General features: G+C 37.8%; 1 long non-coding RNA gene across 1 annotated transcript; it reads left to right on the top strand.

The window, feature by feature from the left end:
- The first annotated feature begins 7662 nt into the window (after positions 1–7662).
- LOC311438464 lies at positions 7663–11798 on the top strand. The gene is made up of 2 exons (XR_014694124.1): positions 7663–7802; positions 9757–11798. It is a non-coding gene; the product is annotated as an uncharacterized lncRNA (long non-coding RNA).
- Positions 11799–13554: the final 1756 nt, after the last annotated feature.

The raw sequence follows: 13554 nt of genomic DNA, 5'->3' as shown, positions 1-13554 counted from the left end.
GTTTTCTGTTGTAACTGGTTAAACAGACCAGGGATTGATGTGGTTTTGTGGTTTCCTTAGTTGTACCAGGAACTAACCAAAATACCCACTTGGTCTTCTTGCTGTGTCATTCTATTCATTACTTTTCTTGAGTCATTACTGCACATTACAATATGAAAAGGGGACCTCCTAGAGACTTTTTTTGTTGTTGTTTTGTTTCTACTTCCATTATATTTAACTTCTCTTATACAGCGGACTTCAAGCTTGCACTGTATGGATAGTTCAAACGTCATCACTGAGTCATAATCCAACATGCGTCATAGAATTATAAAATGTTAAAGATTAATCTCAGTGAACAGTTTGACAAGATAAAAGCACTAGTTCTTAAACATTCGTCTCTTACCTATACGCTATCTTGGTTTGAATTTATCAGTGACTATGCCTCTTTATGGCATCCTCCTCATGCAAACAGGACATTTGAAGTGGAAGAAAGGGAACTAAATTAAGTTTTGTTCCTGAAACTCAGTCTACTAGAACATATATTTCCAGTTGCGTGAATCAAAATGAAAAAGTAAGTTGTAAGTAAATTGGAAATTACTTACAATTAAGTAATACAAGTAAATTGGAAATAGTATCTAAAACACTCTTGATTGATAGTCAAAGCATTACTGTTTCATTTTTCCCCAGGCATTTGCTGCTCACCACAGACAATGACAAGATAATAGGCTAACACAAACTTCTGATCTGGACCAATATGGCTTTTGGAGAGGTGAAAAAGAACTTTAATGTTAAGCTGCAAGAAACAAAAGACTCATGGAGGGGAATCTGAATTAAGTGCAAATTGAACACATCTCCTGACTTCGGAAACAAAATCTGAGATGCTCCAGAAATAAATAAGATCTGTGATTCACTCCAATACTGAAAGAACTTAAGAAAGGAATTGTAGATAGAAGGTAAAAAAGGAAACCAAGACACAGTACCTGTGATGAGCTCACAGAGCTACACAAACATCACGTGGGTAACATTTCTGGTTAGGCTAAGGTTCTGTAGAATAGAGCTCATCCTTAAAAATAAGGAGTGTGAGTTAGCCATGTATATAACCGGTCAGAAATGGTAAATGGAAATATATTCTGCAAAACCTATGATGCCCCACTCTTTCAAGTTATATATACTGCCGTATCAGACTGTTTTCAAGAGTAAAGTTTCCAATAACAGAGGAAACAGAACACAAAGGAAACTACATAAGACTCCAATTTTTTCTCGGCCCAAAGCTAATATAGCTCTATTTATATTAGACAAAAAACAGTACCTTGTATCAGTGGAGTACAACTTATGTATTTTAATAGCTGTACTAGCTGCTGAGTATTGATATTACATTGGGAATCAATACATTGTCACTGTAGGGCAGACATGATTTAGTATGTTCTGACAACTCATCATTGGCCTGATCAAAGTGCAATTCTTGCACTTTGATTTCAAGCCCTCTAATTCAGAGTCAATTACTAAGAGTTAATGGAAGAGGACATGCAAATGACAGATAATTGATACAGAAACTATAAGATTAAACAAAACAATTTGTTTGTATTATATATATTCATAACATTGAATAAAATAGTCAAAAACACTTCACAAAGCTTTATTAGTATCACCTGTTCAGAAATTTTGTGGGATGAAAAACAAAAGCCTTAATGGCAAAATTAGAGCTGCTGTGTGAACTAAAGAAAATGATCTCTGACAACCTTAGGCGAATCAAGTGAAGAAAATGCTACAAGAATGCCAAAAGGCTGATTTCATAACAAGTGGGAAAGAAAAATTACCAACAGAAAGAAGCCAGAAGTCTCTAAGGTACAAGATCATACCAACACAGTTTGTCATACCCATTTTTAGAGCCTTTCCTATAACAGGAACAAAATCAGTGGGCCTTACTTCTCTTGAAGGGGACTTTCCAGTCGCAGATGCAGAATGTGCTATGCAGTCACAAAACCCATCAGGTGCAACAGGCTCATCAATCCACCTCAGTGACAAAAGAAAACACCTTTCCCAAAAGAGTTCCTTCTGCACAGAGCAGAGATAAAAGTTCTGGAGAGCAGAGATGTTCATTAAGAGAAAAGTCATTTCTAAGAATCAGTTAGTGAAAAATATTCCATCTTGTCCTTACTAAATACACACAGCCATTTTGTTCAAATGCTTCTACCTTTTATATTTTGAAGCAAAGTTCAGAAAAGATGGCAAGAACCCTCTGACATCTCAGACTGAGAGGAATGAATACTGTATTCTTGTATCGGTCTACATACTTGCAGGTGCTCAGTCGGAGGCTGGTGGTGAAGCTAGCTGAAGATTCCTCAGTTTTCAGCAAATGGCTGAGGCCCTTACAGCACCAGGGCTCTACTTTAGTCTTCCAACTTATAACACCTAGACAGTGTAAAAGAGAAGTGGGAGGCAACCTGACCTGAGCACAAGTGAATGAAAAAAAGAAGAGTAAGAAGCAGAGGGTGCAAGGAGTAGGCAGGACTTGATGGGGCAGGCTGCAGACAGGGGTTGTCTTACAGGATATGAACAAAGGAATAATACTGTATGAAGCAGGAGCAGAATGTGACCCTTAAAGAAAAACTCGCTTCCCAAAATTCAGAGGAGAACCCAGCAGGTCTGTGCTGGGCTTTACAGACACTGCAAACAGCTGCGAAACCCACTGGCAAAGTAGGTGGTCGAAATTGGAAAAAATAGCCTTCTCTAGCTTTCTGTTGTTCTTTGAACTCAACTGGCAAAGGCTTAAAAAAAAGTAGATCTAAAGGTCTGCTATTACTGATGACCCCTTGCAAGCACATAAACCACAAACATACTTCCACATGGTTAAAATCTGTTTTTATCCAGCAGATTTTCTTTTTGTAAGTGCAGGAAGTTTCATGCAAATTCTATATTTCATATGCATGTTAAAATGAAATAAAATTTATTGCAAAAATCAAGCACTTTAAAGTTAGAAGCAGTCAGAATTAGAGTTGTCTATGCAGCATTAATGCATTCAATTTTAATATTAGCTTGATCATAATGCAATTTATAATTGCAGGATCATATGTTTTCCCCTTAATTTAATTTACTTAGGATGGATCAAGACATGAAAAAAAGACTGTTTGTGAGGAGTATCATTAACCACATATTTGCTAAACCCATGAGTCAGCTCTGCAAAAAGAGCCAGGATTAGACATAATAAAAACTTAGAAGATTATGAATTTAGCTTAGAGAGAGATTGCTTGTTTCCTTAAGGGTCAGAATCTAGTCTTAGAAACCCATACATAATTTCTTATTATTACTCTGGGATAAGGAATAAAACCTCTTGCTCTGCTCACAGGGATTTGTTGGGGTTGAAATACCATCTCCTGCCAGTATGAAAGATCTTGTTTTTAAAGTTCTTGTTTTGCTCCTAATGTATAATATTACTGTAATGAGCATTCCTTTCCAGAGTCCAGTAGTACGATCTAACTTTGGTCCAATTTAAGTTTTGTAGCAGAAACAGTACCCTTCTGTCCCTAGTACGGCCTCCTAAACCACCTGCTCCATCATCAGCACTTGAGCCTGCTCACTGGGACCCACAAAGTCCTGCCAAGTGATTTGACTATACAACTGTCTCTTCATCCTCTCCACCACCAAGAGATGTGGTTCAGAGATGACTTTGTTTATGAACAGAGCTTTCACCAGAAATGCACCTGGACTGCAGGTACCTTTTCTGGGAGATGTAAGATGGCTGTAACCCATCAGCACTACTCCTGCAATCAAGGAGCAGTCATGTGGCTGTGGAGAAGCCTTGTCCTTGACAAAGCTGGATCCTACTATACCCTCCCTAGAGTAGTAACCTCTTTGAATGATGCAGGTTTGGTGATTTTGCAATAATACAAAACCTTCATGAAAACAATTAATTTTCTGAAACTTTTTTGAAACTGAATACAATAGGAAGTTTCTATCTCCTTTATATAGAAAGAAGCAAACAGTACCTTTCTGCAGCTACAATTTTCTTCCTGTAGCATATGAAAGATATTTTTTTCCCCTTATGCTGAATTCCTAATATTGAAGCATCAGTTCCCTCTAACCTGAGTTAAGTTGTATTTAAAGTTTTGTTTTGCCTTTTCAGCCTTCTAGAACCATCATTAAAATGTTTACCTAGTTCTCCAAATTATGTCACTAAAATAGGACAGTTAATTTGTATTTGTTTGTATAAAATCTTGAGGAAGCTTTAGTAAATGAACAACAAATGAAATTTGTTTCATAAATGAACAACCTCTTCTATGAAGTTAATACAAGTTCTTGCCTCTCTGTCCAACAGCAAAATTTGACTGACTAACTCAAATGGTAAACATTTTCCACTTACCTTTTTTACATATATATATGTGTATCCCTTACTTACTATTGAAAACTAGTTCCTTCACAACTTTATCAGGTTAATAAACCTTTATTTGTAAAATTAAGTTACTATAATTTCATTTTTAATCCTTTCATGTGGCTTTCTCCACCCTGAAAGTCTACAAACCCTTGCCTTTTTTTTTTTAATGTTTGCTCTTTCATCCAATTAAACAGTTTTTAAAAAACTTGTTTCAGCTCTACCTCTGTTTTCACCTGCTCTCAGTAATGTCTTGGTTCTTGTAATTGCGTGTTTCCATCCCAGGTGCACCTCCATGTGCTGAGCCTGGCTCAGACATGTGCAGGTAATTGGCCATGCAGGTGTCCTCATTTGGAGTTACCAGTTGTTCCAAGTCAGCAATCCTTGTATAAAGGTCAAACAAATCAGTCCAAAGGGAAAATATATTTTAGTAGCAGCCATTACAAAAGTATATTCGGGTTGCAAAGCTTTGATAGAATTATTCAAGTGATGCTTTTGAGTGACCATGTGTGGATTCTGTGATCTGTCTCCCAGTTCTTCAAGGGGTGAAACATTGCAAGCACTCTGCAGCACTGTATCTACATAAACAAATTTCATGTCATTCTAGTTGAAAATGTTTCTGTTAACTAGGTTAACAGAAACAGCACTACTGTTAACTGGGTTACAGATGTTTCAGATTGGCCACACTACAAACCAAAATAACTGTAACTAAAATTTTCACATCAAAATGACCAGCAATTCAGAACAGAAAGCTACTGCCTGCTCTAGATGGTTAGGCTAGATGAAAACTGGGTACTGTTCTTTCTATCTTATTTGCATAGTCCTTTGTTCTGTACTTCATATCTTAATTGCTGAAGATAAAAAAAAAAAAATTCTTTTGTTGCAAGCTAAACAAAACTGGAAAGTTATGTACATATAGATCCCTGTTCCTTGTTGCTTTCTCAGGTTGTTTTCTTTTTTTCATTTTCTTTTCTTTGTAAAACAAGTAGAAAAGGAGTAGAAGCACTATTACATGTAAGTCAGGGTGGTAGCATAAACAAATGAGAACAATTTATTGTTTTGCTTTGCATGGGTATAATGTCTGGTACACATGCAGTGAAGGAAAGACACTTTTTTGTGTTTTACATAGGGATTCAACATGTCGATACATGTTAAGGCAGTTGTATAGTACAAACTGCAAAAGGGTAAACAGAAAATAAAAAAGCAGGTAAACTTGCTTGTTTGGTATGCGTGTGAATAGCATAAACAGTGTGAGCACATTGCTCACATTAGACATGTTTAAACTCTGCTTATTTGCATTTGTTTTCATCTAGATCACTGCACAGATGTGGCTGAAAACACTAGGGTTAATAAAGCCTAAACAGTACCACTCAAATTCCCTCTCTGTAGACAAACACCTGAGAAGTAGACAAACAACGCAGTGCTGTTTCCTAGAATTATTCCCATAATCCAATTTATCTACAAAAGTTCAAAGACTAGTAAAATGCTAAAATAGTTGAATAATGGAATCATTCCCCCAGTGCCACCCGCCCCCTCTGATTCATAAAACTCTGGCTTTGGGCTGAAGAAATGTGTGGAAATGATTGCCTCTAACAAGAATGTGTGAGAGGTTTTGGTTCTGCCCCACTCTGAATGAAACCAAATGTGAGAACTTTAAACATGGACCTGCAGTGGGGCTGTACTACAGCTCTGCTCTGTGCGAGGCCACTTGGTCTGCGGCTGCTGTCACTTGGAGGGGTTGCTGTGGCTCAAGGGGCAGAGGGCCTCTGAATGTCCATCAGCATGGCCATGCTCTAAAGTGGGCTGTATTTATGTACATGTATCTAAAGATGATGGGGGGCTTAGGTAAGTTGTAAAATATGTGTTGCAGCTATGCACTTGTATAGCATTTTTTATATATCCAAAAAACTTTATTCAGTCTGGTTGTTGTCCATTAATATTTTCTGTCTTGATGGTCTTTCTCTTAAGCATTGTTAAGACTCCGCTCACTTTGGGAAATAATTGCCACTGGAGTATATTTGTAAGAACATAAAATGCATATTTCCCTAGGCTTTCCTCTTCAGTACAAGGCCTGTTCCTCATTTAGCCTTGTTTTGGATAGTAGATATGATATAACTTAAGAGCAACTGAACACTTCTCATAGCACAATACTGATGCAATAAAAAGAGATAGATGGCAATGTTATCCTAATGACATAGAATTCTTTCAACGCAAGTCTTGATTCCAAACTGATAAAAATCAGTGGGAATAAGTAGTTACAGCTAGCTTTGGATTGAGTCACAAACATTTAGTTTACTAACACGTGTACAAATCCGGCAGGACTTGGAGAATGAGATAGCCCTAAGTTCCTTACCTATGGTGAGGCCTACTGGTATTTGCTCCATGTCAGTGGAGTGGGTTCTGTTGAAGGAAGTAGGATAACCACAAGGATTTCTTTCTCCTTCATAACTAGAAGGAACAAATTAGATGCTGGATTGTAAACTACCTGCCTTTGACCTATGTCCACAACTGTATTTCTGACTCCAATGGGTGTTTTATCATTGCATTGCACTATCTAAAGAATGAGATATATATGACACATAACGAGTGAATGGTGCCCAGCCACCTCACTGCAATTCCTTTAGCATTCTGCTCTTGTCTCCTTTATAGGAGTTGAAGGATTAACTCAATGCCTGTGTCACTTGTGGAAAAACAAAAAAAAAAGTATTCTCAGTAAATAAAAAAGGGAAGGAACATGTTGAGCTCATTATCCAGGAAGCTGAATTTCTGCTAAAATTGTCTTAGTCAATGTAGTTCTTAATTTCAGTGTTCTATGTATAAAATCCATGGTGCCTGGCTGAAGCACAGTGATTGAAACTCAAGATGGAATTAATCCATTCTAGTTTTATGTTCTACTGACATTGAGGATAGAGGAGTACATTTGCAGGGACCTTAGTTCCTAAATAGCCTTAGTGATGCCCAACATTTCAGGTAGAAGAAGCCACAGAGTTTCTTTTGGAGGTACCTGAGGATCATGGGATATGGCTTCTCACCGTGTGGTAAGACTTATCCAGAATTTGATGAAAATTCAGACACTCTCTGTCATGTGGTGTGCACAAGTCCAGTAACAGGACAGGACAAGCAAGTTGAGTGACCCAGAATGCTCATGAATTCTCCTAACATTAACATCCCTTGTTACTGGCCTCAGGGACCTGTTTTAATCATGTTATTGATGCATATCATACTACGTGATACTGAGGGCTGTGGCTTCCTCAGGAACCAAGGGCAGAGGAGGAAACAAGCAATATGCTCTGAGTCATCACCTGTCTGTATTTGAGACAGCCAAGAAGGGGACGGTGCGAGCTGCATTGATTTCACTGGTAGTGCGTGGACCGGAAACTCCTGCCTGTATTTATGAGGGTGAGGACTCAAGACTCCCTTCTTAACTCTGTCGCTGACACATTGCAGAAGAGAGGTAATTAGTTATGTTTTGAAGAGATGTTCTAAGGTTAGTCCTATGAATAACTAATATTAGGTTATTTTTTTCTGATATATAATTGTATATCACAAGTATTTATGATTAGTATTATTTGTAAGTGATACAGAATAATAGTTTGTTCTAGCTTTTTTTTTCAGCATTGCTGCTGGGTAATGGATGATGCATCCTCTTGGAAGCCAAAGAGCAATAGTCCTGAATAGAGCTGAACTGAGGTTTTGTAGGTGAAGTATACTTGGCCTAGAAAGATGTTGAAGCAAACACCTTGTTAATGTTCACTACACTTTTTTCAGTAAAGATTTGCTGTTAGGAGCACACTGAAAGAGAAGTAAGCATTCTACAAAATGCAAAAGCATTCTAAAAACAAACCCTACTTGTCAACACGTAGTTTACGATTTCTCTGTGATTCATTGGCTTTATTCATCTTACTAACTTGATTTGCTTACTAGCTTTTCTGACTCTATTATTATTTTTCCAGTGTTTCTATTCTCAGCTTAATGCCAAAATTTCTGGTATACCTCCTTATAGTTAATTCCAGAAAACAAAAGTAAAAGTAAAAAGTAGGAGCTTAAAACCCGAGTTGTTTCACTGCCCACAATATGTAAAGTATGACATGTGGTCACCCATGTAAAAGCTTTCAGAAGCACATGCCTTTGTTAGTGACCCACATATTGTAAGACAGAAATAAAAGATTAGGTAATGTAGCGACATGTGATATTTTTGTTTTATGTTATGTTTGTCTTGTATGTTACTCAGAGAAGATATTAATAAATGTAGCTGGAAGATACATTTCCTGACATGGGACTAGACACAGTGAGGTAAGATAGTCCCAAATGGAAAAGAAAGGAATTTGTCCCCTTGAGACCAAATAATCCTCATCACTTTTTATGTATGCCATCTGAAACCATATGGTTTTACGGTATCCAATCTATAACTAATATACATATATGGTAGTTCAATAGTATGTAACTAATGTAAATAATCATTCTTAGAGAAAGGAGTACATTTGGAGTTATGGATTTAAATAGAAGGCACAGAATTAGGTAGTATAAGTTTTGATTCAGCTGTGTATGAGAAGGGTTTGAAAAATTCTTGTTCCTGGAAACAATGAGATACAAACCTGTTTGCATAGTCAATTTCCAGCCAGAAAGGATTCCTGTCAAGTGAAATATTAACCCAAAGGAATGCAGTTTTCTTACGGCAATACGCTCTTGGCTTCAAACAAACTGCAATGCAGAGCTAAAGTGACCATTTAAAAAACATATATGCATCCAGAAGATTGGATGGCTGTCAGACCAGAAAAGGATTATCCTATCTTTTAGCTACAGCTTACTTGTTTGTAACTGTACAAACTGGTTCTGTAGTGCTGAAAAGTAATTTCCAGCTGTATTGTGGCCAAATGTCTATTGCTTTGGTTGTCTCATTGCAGCAGGCAGGTGTTTATATTATTCAAACTATCATAGCAGCTGGTAGCTATATCAGTAATCTGAACGCTTTAAGATAGAGTAAACTCAAGGAATATTTCCTTCACTTTCTCCTGGGGAGCAGGGTCTCTGCTGGAAGAGATGTTCTTCCTAAGCAGGGTCAGATGTACACTGGATCTGTGACAGAAGAGGCAGCATGGAAAGCTAGGAGCCTGCTGAGGGTGATAGGTTTATGGTCCCAAGCCCCATTCCTTTACAGCTTGTGCTAGATCTGCTGGTAAGTGCCAAGTTCAAACTGCACCCATTGAACCTATCAGGTCCTTGTTGCTACAGGAAATGTTTTTTAAGCCCCAGGAGGCATTTGTGCTAAAATACCAAAATACCAGCAGAACAACTCCTCATTCCTCCTGACAAGTGAGAAAGGGCTAAGCCTCTAAACCACAATCCAGACCATAATGTTCATGCTAAACTGTGTGTTTCTCTGTTTTGTTTTTTTTTTGTTCACACAGAAATCTACATGCAAAGTATAACTTTCTGTCCTTGGGCTCTGATGTGCTGTGCAGGTGTTTCTATGTACAAGTAGAGGAGGCTCATGTGTGCTGGAAGTCTCAGCTGCTGAAAATTTAAAAAAAAACTTCTATTTGTTTGTTTCTCTGCAGAGTGCATTTGTTCCTCTGAACACCCTTCTCTTCCCAGAGGCTTGGTGGGAAAGCCTAAGAATGGCTGTACAGTACTGTTCCGTGTCCCTTTCTTGGGCAATCAAATCTGCTGTCAGATTTATTCTGGCACTTATAATCATAGAATAACCTGAGTTGGAAGAGGCCCAAAAAGATCATCAAGTCCAACTCCTGGGTAATACCTAAACCCAAACAAATAGTCTTCAAATAATGTCTATCAAACAAATAAATTAGCCTCTTTCCAGGGAGGTGGAAATGAACTGAAAATGAGAAGACCTTCTTCAGAAAAAAGGAAATCAAATCAAACAACCAAGTGAAGATATCTCAAGTCTCTGGCACAGACTGAAGTCTTCTGACAGCATATGGAATTTTCATAAGATCATCTTTCTTTTTGCAGGTGCATGGAAAACATAGGGCCTGGAACTCTACCTTCTGCAGTCAGTGATAAAACTGCCACTAACTCCATGGATAGAATGGATCCAGATGTGATGGAGATTATTGTTATTATTTTTAGTCTGTATTTCAGTAGCTTCAGAAGTCCTGAGCAGGTCACATCTTTTCCATCATCCATGTCATAGAAATCCTTCTTGTAAAGTGTCAACTACTTTACATTTATACAATGGATATTACAGTTGGGATGCAGCCAAGTCCAAGCCTTCTGCTAATACAGGAGTAGAGCATTTACTAATCTGTGATCCAAATGTACCTTGTGGTTAAAGGTGTTAAAGGTATATTGCAGCACTAGTCAGAAAAGAACAAATGTGGTACCAAGGGACATGTCTTAGTGATAGGACTCGGTAGGTCATATTGACGGTTTGACTTGACGATCCTGAAGGTCTTTCCAGCCTAAAGGATTCTATGTTTGAACAATCTCCTTCCTTCCTCCCTCCCTCCCTCCCTTCCTTCCTTCCTTCCTTCCTTCCTTCCTTCCTTCCTTCCTTCCTTCCTTCCTTCCTTCCTTCCTTCCTTCCTTCCTTCCTTCCTTCCTTCCTTCCTTCCTTTCTTTCTCTTTCAAAAAAAAAGGATATTCCCAAATATATATAAATATTCACTGATTCCATGTCCTGTTTAGCTAGTTCTGCTTTGATGCTGATGTTAAAAAACAACAACAACAACAACAACAAACACAGTGAAGATGACTGACAGATAAATTAACTAATTGGACTTCAGCTTGCTTAGATCTGGGTGATAGCACTGACCTTGTAACTTAGAGCACTAAATATATGTATAATAAACAAATAAGAAAATTTAAATTTTAAAGAGAATCTGTCACCCCCATATTTATGGAAATGTATCCTGTTGTTTTGTCTTCATTATGACCTGTTTATCTTTTATCATATTATTTGTGATCCAAGTAGAAACACATTCTGGCATCTGTTCTATGCCAATAGTTGCTCTTGCTATGAACATGCTTACATTTTATTGCATTGGGCTATTTGCCACTTTATGTAAGCCACACCAGCTGCTCTTGCACAACAGATTACTGTATGCAGAGCTCTGGTTTTCCCCAAAGCACATAACGCTTTGTAAAATCCAGATAACTAAGTCTCTAGGAAGTGATTTTAAGTTATATTAAAACTGTGATAACTGAAAACAGAAACAGCCTTTAAGAACTGGTACTGAAAAGCTGCTACTCTAAGGGAAGATTGTGGTTGTAGGCAGCTGTTTTTTTACTGTGGGTGATGTATATTCTTACATTCTTTTCTCTACTGTGTTTTCCTAATACTTGCTGCTTTCCTTAAATTTGACCTATAGAAAACCATGATGAGAAATATTAATAATAAACATGAAGGTAATTTCTATTCTGATTTTATGGCAATGAAATACATTGAAGTCAGTTCAAATCTACTTGACAATAAAGTCCCTGAATCCTCTTTGTTGCATTTGTGTGACAGGTTTCATTCTCTTTTTTCTTGGCAACCTTCTGCACAGGAAGGAAACATTATTCAAATAAAAATTCCAAGTTGTATCCATAGTTGGAAATTATAACAAGATAAAATTATAACAAAATAAAATTGTAACATTGTTGGAAATTATAACAAAATTTCTTGACATCTGGGGTGATATAGGTCAGACTGTGCTATCACAGAGCTAAGCATGTTCATTTTCAAAGGTGTAAACTCTTCCTCAGCTATATTTTTAAACCAATTTGCCTATGGTTTGGATGCAGAATGGCTGCAACATCATATTAATTCCAAATTTAAGCACTTTCATTGCTTAAGCGGTAGTTGAACTTTTTGACAAGGTATTTGTGATTAACGTGCTCCTGACTGTAAGGTTGTATTGGCAATGCTGCTGCTGCAGGAAAAAGTCAAAGTATAATTGGTCTAAGGGTCTGCAGAGAAGCAGCAGGGGATGCTGGTAGGGATAGTAAAAGCTCAACAGGGTTACAAAAATCTGCCAAATCTCCATCCGCACTGCAGGGAGCTTCTGTGGCTGCCAGGGAGTAAGGAAAACAGATGGCTGTTGCTTTTGAAGCCACTAACACATTTATTTCTTAGCCTGTTATGTATTTTTTCTTCTTCCCCTCAAGTTTCCAACTCCTGCAGTAGCTCCAGGAGAAACCAGGCATTGGCATACATGTTGGAAGGAAGCCATGCAGGCGGGTGAGTTTCAGCTGAAGATGATGGTTGCTTTGTTTTGTTTTCCTTTTCCCCAAGCTGGCTCCACAATTTGGCAAAGGAATGTCAGGATTAGAAATAGTAGGATTGGAGAATCTGCCAGACTCTATTAGAGGGAAAGAGGCAGAGCTGTAGTAAATGGGGAGATGGAGCAATGCCAGCAGGAGCGTGGGCGTGGGGTTTTGGATGCAATTAGCATGGCCGGCCAAACATACCCTAGCACGGACAATTCACAGTTATGTGCTAAATAGTCCTCTGTATTTGTGCTTATTTTCAGAGGGATATAGCTCTTACCTGTAGCTGGGGCCTTGTTTTGGGTTCAGAAGTGGGTTCACAGAATGCTCTAAATCAACTCTCTGCATCTAAAACAGAAGAGCATGAGATGGAAAATAAATTAAGTGTTTGTTTTAAGTTTATGTTTCCACTGAATTACAGCTATTCTTAGGGACTGTAAGACTTTTTTTTTTCCCCTTAGCTTTTTGGAACTTCTAATACATTTGTGCACTGTTAAGAAGAATAACAAAACACCAGTTTGAAGGAGGACAGAAATGTGTAGGGTGTTTAATTTCACTTTTAAAACATCACTATGGGAGCTTTGAGTAAGATTCAGACTTGGACTGAATTAGCAATTCAACAAAATAGGTTGATGTGCAGAGTAATAATGGCATATGCTTTGTCACCTATCTGGGGGGAAAAAATCTGCCTTTGTGCAGGTTTCTGATTGTTGATTTCAACCAATGAGTGATTCATGCTCTTTGACAGATGTTTCTGATTTAGGCCAATGAAAGCTTATGGAAGCTTTTTCTAGGCCCTGAGGGAAGAATGCCAACCCAATCAAACAAGCAAATTTGGAGTTTGGCTTCAGAATTGACTAGCAAAGCTGGATAATTCCCTCTTGCAAAAGCTGTGTGCCGTCATTATTCCATGACAACCTAAAAATTTGATAATAACTACTAGCTTGCTATTTTTGCCATTTAATCATTTAGTCACTCTTGCCATCTACCAAGTG

Source organism: Aythya ferina (assembly GCF_964211825.1).
Source record: "Aythya ferina genome assembly, chromosome: 6".
NCBI classification, from domain to species: domain Eukaryota; kingdom Metazoa; phylum Chordata; class Aves; order Anseriformes; family Anatidae; genus Aythya; species Aythya ferina.
This window is presented reverse-complemented; position numbering and strand designations above follow the sequence as displayed.